The sequence below is a fragment of the Somniosus microcephalus genome, chromosome 11 (assembly GCF_052327205.1).
Source record: "Somniosus microcephalus isolate GS21.2 chromosome 11, FLI_Smic_1.0, whole genome shotgun sequence".
Lineage (NCBI taxonomy): Eukaryota > Metazoa > Chordata > Chondrichthyes > Squaliformes > Somniosidae > Somniosus > Somniosus microcephalus.
In genome coordinates, this window is record NC_140997.1 from 34,385,388 (window position 1) to 34,394,716 (window position 9,329).

Consider the following 9,329-nt stretch of genomic DNA (forward strand, 5'->3'; position numbering starts at 1 on the left):
TCAACCTGATTGGTTAAAGAGATACATCGTTGCTTGCCCTGCTCACACAGGTCCCCGATCCCCTTTTGGGATGGTTGGCCGACAGGAGCTTGCCATGCAAAAGCCCACAGAAAGTCTATGGGCTAGTCCAAGTGTAGTTCGCCACTCAGAGCAAAATCCGACCCAATACCTCATTTTATCATGAAAGAAAAAGAAAAGAAGCCCCCATAAGATTAACAGTTATCCTGATAAGCATAGGAATTGCTAGACGGAAAAAAAATCAAGCTCTATTTAGTTCGCCTTCTACCAACCTGGGATTCACAGGATGCAATGATAATGGTGTTGATGATGAATCATAACAATCAATTTCTATGAATTAGTCTGTAACAGAGCCAGTCGAGGAAAACCCCAGTGCTGGAGAGCTTTGGGGACCATACTTCCAAAGTTACCTGTTCCTCCCAAGCAGGCTGCACTTACCATATGTCATGTCTCAAATTACTCATATACTGTCTCCCAAAATATGATTTTCTGGAAGAAATCTAATTTGCATTTAAATGAATCAACACCATCAACTGCCACCATCTCCCTAGGGAGCCTGTTTCATCGATTAACCACTCACTCACTGAAGTAATGTTTCTGCGGACTTGTTTTGAATTTAACCCCACCCTCCTTCATGCACAGGCCATGTCCCCTGCTTCTACTGTTTTGGACAAGGTGAAATAGCTTGTCATGGTCTATATTATGTAGTCCACTTAGATACCTAAAAGCAGCAATCATCTCCTCCTACAAACAAAAGCAAAATACTGCGGATGCGGGAAATCTGAAATAACAGAAAATGCTGGCAATACTCAGCAGGTCAGGCAGCATCTGTGGAGAGAGAAACAGAGTTAACGTTTCGGGTCGAACGTTTCAGAACTGACGATAGATCATCAACCTGAAACGTTAACTCGGTTTCTCTCTCCACAGATGCTGCCTCACCTGAAATCCTGCTCAGGTTTGCAGTCTACCACTTTCATTAGCTTTGTATCGTGTGCAGACGTCTGCGCTCACTCGGAGGTCGAACTTCAAACCATCGTCAACACCTTCACCGAAGCGTATGAGAGCATGGGCCTTACTCTAAACATCCGTAAGACAAAGGTCCTCTACCAACCTGCCCCCGCCACACAGTACTGCCCCCCGATTATCAAAATCCACGACAAGGCCTTGGACAACGTGGACCACTTTCCATACCTCGGGAGCCTACTGTCAACAAGGGCAGACGTCGACGACGAAGTCCAACACCGCCTTCAGTGTGCCAGTGCAGCCTTCGGTCACCTGAGGAAGAGTGTGTTTGAAGACCAGGACCTCAAACCCAGCACTAAGCTCATGGTCTACAGAGCAGCAGTGATACCCGCCCTGCTGTATGTCTCAGAGACATGGACCATGTACAACAGGCACCTCAAAGTACTGGAGAGGTACCACCAACACTGCCTCCGCAAGATCCTGCAAATCCATTGGCAGGATAGGTGCACCAACGTCAGTGTTCTTGCTCAGGCCAACATCCCCAGCATCGAAGCTCTGACCACGCTCAATCAGCTCCGATGGACGGGTCACATTGTCCGCATGCCCGATACGAGACTCCCAAAACAAACGCTCTACTCGGAGCTCCGGCACGGCAAGAGAGCCCCAGGTGGGCAGAGGAAATGCTTCAAGGACACCCTCAAAGCCTCCTTGAAAAAGTGTAACATCCCCACCGACACCTGGGAATCCCTGGCCCAAGGCCACACAAAGTGGAGGAGAAGCATCCGGGAAGGCGCCGAACACCTCGAGTCTCTTCGCCGGGAGCAAGTGGAAGCCAAGCGCAAGCAGCGCACGTCAACCCAAGCACCCCACCCACCCGCCCCTTCAAACACTGTCTGCCCCACCTGTGACAGAGTCTGTAGGTCCTGCATTGGACTCATCAGTCACCTGAGAACTCATTTTTAATGTGGAAGCAAGTCATCCTCGGTTCCGAGGGACTGCCTAAGAAGATTTTTTTTAAAGAAGATCGTGTGCAAATATAGCTTGTGAGTCCTAGCTCCAGATGAAGATGTTGGCCCACAATTTGCGGTCGGGGTGATGGTGAACTGGCCGTCATTCTGCCTTTGAAACTGACCACAACTTCAGGATTTGGCACATGCGCAGGCACATATGGAAATCCTGAAGTGGCAGTCCGTCGCTGACAGCTCTGAAACAGGCCGCATTGTGCGCCCCCACCCCTGCGCCTGCAATCTGTGTAATCATCCAAAATCAGGGAAACTGATGAAAACTTCCGCTCTTCCGCAGTAAGTGCGCTGTTAAATTCCCCACTAAAAGTTAGACCCAAAGGGATTAGGTGTAACTGGGGTTTTGACAGCATTATTACTGCTAAACAAATGTTAAGGGCCTGGAAATCTAATTTTAATTTTATGCAGTGTGAAATTTGTCCATTTTAATACAAATTTAAATTAAGAAACTTTTTTATAACATTAAAAAAACATTTTTTTAAGTTTGTCCATCTTTATTTCAGGTTTGCCTTTCCCCCATGCGAGAGCCCCAATCTTTGTTTTGCTGTCTAACATGTTTTAAAAGTTAAAATTTTAAGAGCTTACACACTTCCTAGTTAGCTATCTGGTGAGAATCCTGCGTTTTGATTGGCTGCTTAGACAGTCTGTTGACGTCACAGCAGTTCGCACAAAGGAATCCCCATTAACTTTGGTTGGTTTAAATTGAAGGTCGGAAAACCCAAAGTTCTCGACACAGGGATCGCAAAATCCTTGTGCAAAGCATACTTCACCTCGCTTCTGACCTCAAATCCTGGGCCATTAAACAAGTGGTTCCAAAACAGACCCCCTGTGAGCCCCACTGATAACATTTTCCCGGGTTGATGACAATCCCTGTACCACCATCCCTGGGTTCTATCAGTCAACCAAATGCATAGCCATTGTAAAATATTTCCACTGATTCCCACTTTCTTTATTTTCAGTACCAGCCTTTCCAACGGAACTGCATCAATGGCCTTACTGAAATCGAAGTGCACCACATCCACTGCCTTATCCCCATCAAGCTCCCTTGTCACACCCTCAAAGAAAACCAGTAAAATAGATTGGCAAGACTTTATGAACCCATACTGACTATCTTTTATAATTTTAATTTCTATCGAGATGTTCTATGATCTTATCTTTAATAAGGGTTTCCATAACTTTACCCACAATGGACATCAAACTTACTGTCTGTAGTTTCCCGAGCTACTTTTTCTACCTTTTAAAACAAAAAATAGGAGTAACATCTGCATTTCTCCCGTCCAGGCACCTCTCCAAGTGTTCAGCGATTTCTGGATGATTTGTGGCAGTTCCTGCAATCTCCTCCCTTACTTCCTTAAGAATCCTGGAGTGCATCTTGTCCAGTCACTGAAATTTATTGACCTCACGTTTAGACAGCCTTTTAGCAACCATGCTGGTAGTAATGTGAATACTGTCACAACTTACCTCTGTAGCACCCTCTACTTCATGACCTGATAGAGGTCTTTAAGATTATTAAAGGGTTTAACAGGGTAGATAAAGAAAATGGCCTAGAAATTGGGTTTTGGCTTAGCCAGGGCTTTAGCGCCGGAAATTAGTGCCGGCGCTAAGTCCCCTGCGCGCGCCAAAAATTCAGTGGCGCCGCGCCCAAACGGCTGCCGGCGCTACTGAAGGGTCTTAGCGCCTGGAAAAGGGCGCTAACTGCCGGTTCGCGCCGCAATTCCGGCGCTGCGGCACCCGATGCGGTGCGGCAGGCTGGGGAAGTGCAGGCCTCCTCCTTCCGTTAAGGAGGAGCTGCCTGCACCCGGCCGCGGCCCGCGCAAATCTGCTTAAAAATGAGCCCGGCACCTCGGACAAGTGCCGGGCTTGCATCTGTTCCGGGGGGGGGGGGGGGGGGGGGAGAGAAGTCCGGGGAGGGAGCTGCGGGCAGGCGGCCAGCGGGAAAGCGGCCGGCCGCCGCGGGGCCTTTAATGCGCCGGCGCTAACTGCAGTAAGGCACCTCTGACAAAACGCTGGTTGCGGCTGCCACGGGCGAGGCGGCCGCAACTCAATTTCGGAGTTCGGGCGGGTTACCACGGCAACCGGGACGCTGCGCACACCGATGACGTCATCGGTGCCGGTGCAGCGCTACCGGAGCAACGCCGATTTAGGGCCCCAGGGAATTTCACTACTGGCCATAACTCCGGCGCAAGGCCCTCTAGCGCCTCAAATGAGGCGCTAAGGCTACTGAATTTTCAGCCGTACATGTTTTCACTTATGGGGGCGACCAAAACTAGGGGACATAAATATAAGATAGTCACTTATAAATCCAATAGGGAATTCAGGAGAAACTTCTTTACCCAGAGAGAGTGGTTAGAATGTGGAACTCGCTACCACAAAGAGTAGTTGAGGCGAATAGCATAGACACATTTAAGGGGAAGCTAGATAAACACATGAGGGAGAAGGAACAGAAAGTTAGGTTGTTCGGTTTAGATAAAGTAGGGTGGGAGGAGGCTTGTGTGGAGTATAAACACTGACAAGGCCTAGTTGGGCCAAATGGCTTTTTTCTGCGCTGCACATTCTATGTACTTCCCTTTACAGATCAAATAAGTTACCCATCTCCTCCTTGGTAAAAACTGAAGAAAAAAATCTTATTTAGCACTTCTGCAGACTGCATAACATCAGTTGAAATGCATTCACCTATTCCACTTCCAGTGGCCCCACTCCATCCCTCATTTTCCTTTCTCCTCTCGAGAAATAGAAAATTTATCCTTCCCTTCTCTTGTCATATTCAATTCGATTTTTTTCTTTCCCGTTCTGATGCCTTTTTCTTTTACACTCATGGCATGCCTTATGGTATTGAATCTGTCTTAATTCTGTGCCATTTTCCTTCATGGCCTTAAATGTCTTTTTTTCTTGAGTTGCTTGGCAGGCCCCTTCAACCAGGCTTGGTATCTTTGCTTTGCATTGGTACATATTGGTCCACTGCATTCAGAATCACCTCCTTGAAGAAACTCCCTAGTTCCTCCACTCCCTTAGCCATATTCAAACCTGCCAAGTACACGCTGACAAGAATTCCCAAGTGTGTAAAGATAGTCTTCTTAAAATTTGACAATTTTGTTTGGGAGCTATGGGACTAAAAGCAGAAGGTGGATAGGCTAGATGGGGAAAGGCTGTTCCCACTAGTTGATGGTACAAGGACTAGGGGACACAGATTTAAGGTTTTGGGCAAGAGATACAGGGGGGATGTGAGGAAAAACTTTTTTATGCAGCGAGTGGTGAGGACCTGGAACTCGCTGCCGACGGAAGTGGTGGAAGCGGAAACACTCCATGTTTTCAAGGGGAGACTGGATAGGCACTTGAGGGAAATAAACTTGCAGGGCTATGGGGATAAGAGCGGGGGAATGGGACTGACTGGATTGCTCTACAGAGAGTCGGCATGGACTCGATGGGCCAAATGGCCTCCTTCTGTGCTGTTATGACTCTATGGCCTAGAAATTCAGTTGGCTGCGCCAGCCGTTAGCGCCTTAGGAGGAGTAGATCTCGAGTGCTAGGCGCTTAGCGCCTGGGCGCAGCGTGATCTGCGCCTCGCCCCAACTTGAGTAGACATTTAGCGCCGGCGCAAAGTCATTGCGCGCGCTCATCTGCGCGCGCAGATCATGACGTCATTTCGTCGTGCAACGCCCTTTGTGCGCCCGGAACCGGAACTTCACTCGCGCCGCCCTATTGTGCGCCGGGCAGCCCGAACGACTGTGAAGTGGAACGGTACACAGCCGAGGCGGGCCGCGGGGAGCGCAAATTAAAGGGCACTCCTGCAGTAGAAAAGGCAGCCGTTTTGCAACACTCCTTCTGCAGGAGGAGGAGGAGGAGGAAGAGGACCCTCCCCAGAACAGAAATACACTAGTCGCGGCCTGTCAAAAAAACAAATCCACCCTCCCCCTTTAAGAGCTCGTGTCTGCCGGCAATCAGCAGCTCGCCGCACCTGCCCTGCGCCCAACTTCCGGTGTTAGCGCCCCGGCCTGCCGGCTTAGCGCCTAATGATAGTCGTGCATCGCCTGTTTTAGCGCAGCAGCAACCTCTTAGGGCGATGCACCTGAATATCGGCGAAGGGGGCTCGACTTTGCGCCGGGCGCAAACTTTAGCGGCCGCCCGACTTTACCGCCCCAAAAGTGGCTATACTGAATTTCTAGGCCTATGACTCTATAACTGTTGGACAGTGTAGCAAAATCCTTCTATAGTCTTATCAAAATCTGCAGAGTAACCCTTCTATAAATACATCCTGATTTTAAATCTTTCATGGATATTTTACACTTCTAACATTTTATGTTTTCTAGTAATTTAAAAAAACAGTGGCTAGCTAAACTACAATTTCAGTTCAGTGGTTTAGTTATGAAGGAGTTTGCTTTTGGTGCTTTATTCCTCTGTTGAAAACAATGCTACTGCTAATCCACACACTGGAGTCTTCCTGCCCGAGATGAAATGTAGCTCTCCTCACCCTCTCATGCTTCTGTTGTTTTCTGTTTGGAGTACACTGGTAGATGTGTTAGAATTTTGCTTTCTTACTGCTTTTCATTTGTTAAATGACCACTTTAACACAATGATTATTTTCCCCATCAATAGTTTTGTGGCAGTGAAATGTGCGTTTATGCAATACAAAAGAACTGAATTTTATTATTTGCATTGCATTGTTGAGAACGATGACAATCATGCCACATGTGGAAGGATTGGTGGAATGCTTTGGGTAGATCAGCATTGCAAGCACACAAATTGGGCTTCATCAATAAAACTAGAATAAGTGATGCAGCCTCATTGACGCAACTTACACAATAGTGGTTTTATTGGGGATGGGAATGGAATTATTTTTTCCCCAAAATGAAAGGTTAATTCAATACCAAAGTGTAGATTATATTCAGATAAAAGGTCACCAACCTAAAACATTAACTCTCTCCACAGATGCTGCCTGACCTGCTGAGTGTTTCCAGCATTTTCTGTTTTTATTTGTAGATTATATGCTGCTTTTACAATGATGGCTTCCCCGCCACAGGTTACTTTTCCAAAAATTGACCGCCAAAATTGTACAATGGTGGCACCAACAGTACTATCACACCACCAACACAATTAGATTTTTTTTCTCCAACTTGCTCTGTTGTGTGATCGTATCCTCCAAGCTCTAGCCTCAAACTGACGTGGAGGAAATACATTTGAAGTTACAAAATCATGCATCACTCTCCGGCCAGACCAGTAAGCACAAGCAAAAAAACACATCAAACTAAAAAAAAGCAAAGCATTTGCGGGAAATCGTTGGGATATTCTATAAACATTGTGTAAATAGAAGACACTTCAGGCATTGATGGTTTACATTCAATAAATCACTCAGGTCATTGATACAACTCATTTGTGCCTGAAGCACTTTAGTTATTTGGCTGGCGTCAGTCCACATGCGAGTTCTGTAAACCACTCGTCCCCAATGTATACCTTCTATAGATTGCATTTAGCAAACAAGGGTTAGCACTCTGCTTAAATGAAGAAATGAGGACTGTCATCATATTAGAGAACATCAAGGCAGGCGAACTTCACGTCAGAAATAATGTGCTTCAACAATTCAGGAGAAGTCCACCCACACTCTCTCAGGGGGGCGTAAAAGATCCCACGGCACTATTTTGAAGAGGAGCAGGGGAGTTATCCCCGGTGTCCTGGCCAATATTTATTCCTCAATCAACATCACTAAAAAATTTATCTGGCTATTATCACATTGCTGTTTGTGGAAACTTGCTGTGTGCAAATTGTCTGCTGTGTTTCCTACATTACAACAGTGACTACACTTCAAAAGTATTTCATTGGCTGTAAAGTGCTTTGGGACATCCTGTGGTCGTGAAAAGCACTATATAAATGTAAGTCTTTCTTTCACTGCAGAACCAAGCTCACTTTTTTGGGAGGGGGGGGGAAGACAGGCAGGAGTTCAGTTTTAATACAAATTTAGAAGTTTTATAGGGCAGACACAATCAAGATTATAAATCACGTCACTGCAACCCAATTCTTTGCAAAGCTAGCAGTAACATTTTCAGTCGGGCAATGCCCCTTTAAGAATACGCCGCAAATTGGATGCCAGGACCACCACTTCCGAAGTGCAGTTGAAATTGTGCCCGTCTCACAACTCATTGTTCGAGCAAATGGCCAGCTCACCAACAGGGCGCTTCGCAAAATTAAAAAAAAATACAAATCACTTCAAACCACTGTTTAAGTGGGAATGTGCAGGGAGCCGGTTACCGCCATTCACAGCTCGAGCCCAGCACAGCACTGCCTGGGGCAAAACACACAAAAAAAATCACCCGAAACCTTAACCTGAGCAAAACCAGCTAGTCAGCCGATAGAGATTTACAAACTTTAACTGGAATACATTACGAGTTAGAGAGAGAAATCTACGAATTGCCAGGGCATGAGCCAGACAAGGGGGATCAGCGCTTCTCCCCCAGATTATCAACAAGGGATGTTGGTGCAAATCACATGCTGGACTCCACTGGGAAGCAAGTCTTCCCGTCCGCTTGTTTAAACAATCCCAAGTCAGACCGCAAACACATAATCCTCAGGATTCATTCCCCCCTCCCAGTGCTACTGAAGTTGCCGAGATGAACTTCCCCCCCACCTCCTCAAAGACCATTGCCGAGCGCCCCGACCGCCGGGAGCAATATCCAGCGGCCGCCCCGGCCCGGCAACTCCAAGCTCGCCGGCAGCCACAGCGCCCGCGCGTGTGTGCGATCGCCACCCAGCCTTACCTTTCCCCCCAAGTGATCGGATCGCTGGCAGCGAGCGCCCAGTACTGCCAACTGCCCCTCGGCTCCTGCTGGACACGGCGCTGTTTTAAGAAAATAAAAAAGCTGCTTAGATGCGGCCGGGGAGGGGGGAAAGAAAGAGGTCAAGAACATCTGATCCGGCGGACTGACGTCAGGGAGTTGCTAAAAAGCTTCCAGCCAAACTTCAAACAACTTCCGCGCTGCTGCTTCTTAAAGGGGCTGGCCATCAGGATGTGACACATTTTATTTCTTTGCCGATACAAATGAGCGGTCCGTGACCCACCTATTTTTTTCTCCCTCCCTGAAGTAACTTCAGTGATACTGTGACTTAATTTTACAGCGCAGAGGAAGCTTATTCGAACCATCATGCTGGCTTCCTGAAAGAGCTATCCACTAAGTTCTACTCCCCCTGCCCTTTACCCGTACCCCTTTATTTCTTTTTCAAATATGTATCACAATTACATATGGAATGTGTGATAGCTGGGGGGGAATTCTTTTGGATATAAGTGCTAATGTTGGAAACCTAAAATGCCATCAGAAAATACAGGAAATACACAGAAAA

At 47.2% G+C, this 9,329-nt stretch overlaps 1 protein-coding gene across 3 annotated transcripts in view; it reads right to left on the reverse strand.

Moving 5' to 3' along the window:
- rhbdf1a (rhomboid 5 homolog 1a (Drosophila)) overlaps nucleotides 1–8,949 on the reverse strand; it is a 423,866-nt gene extending 414,917 nt beyond the window's left edge. Inside the window, exon 1 of one of the 3 annotated variants that reach the window (XR_015079926.1) lies at nucleotides 8,750–8,949. The gene's annotated coding sequence lies outside the window, so the exon portion shown is untranslated. The remainder of the gene's footprint in view (nucleotides 1–8,749) is intronic. The other 2 variants (XM_086000460.1, XM_086000461.1) reach the window with 2 other exon arrangements.
- Nucleotides 8,950–9,329: the final 380 nt, after the last annotated feature.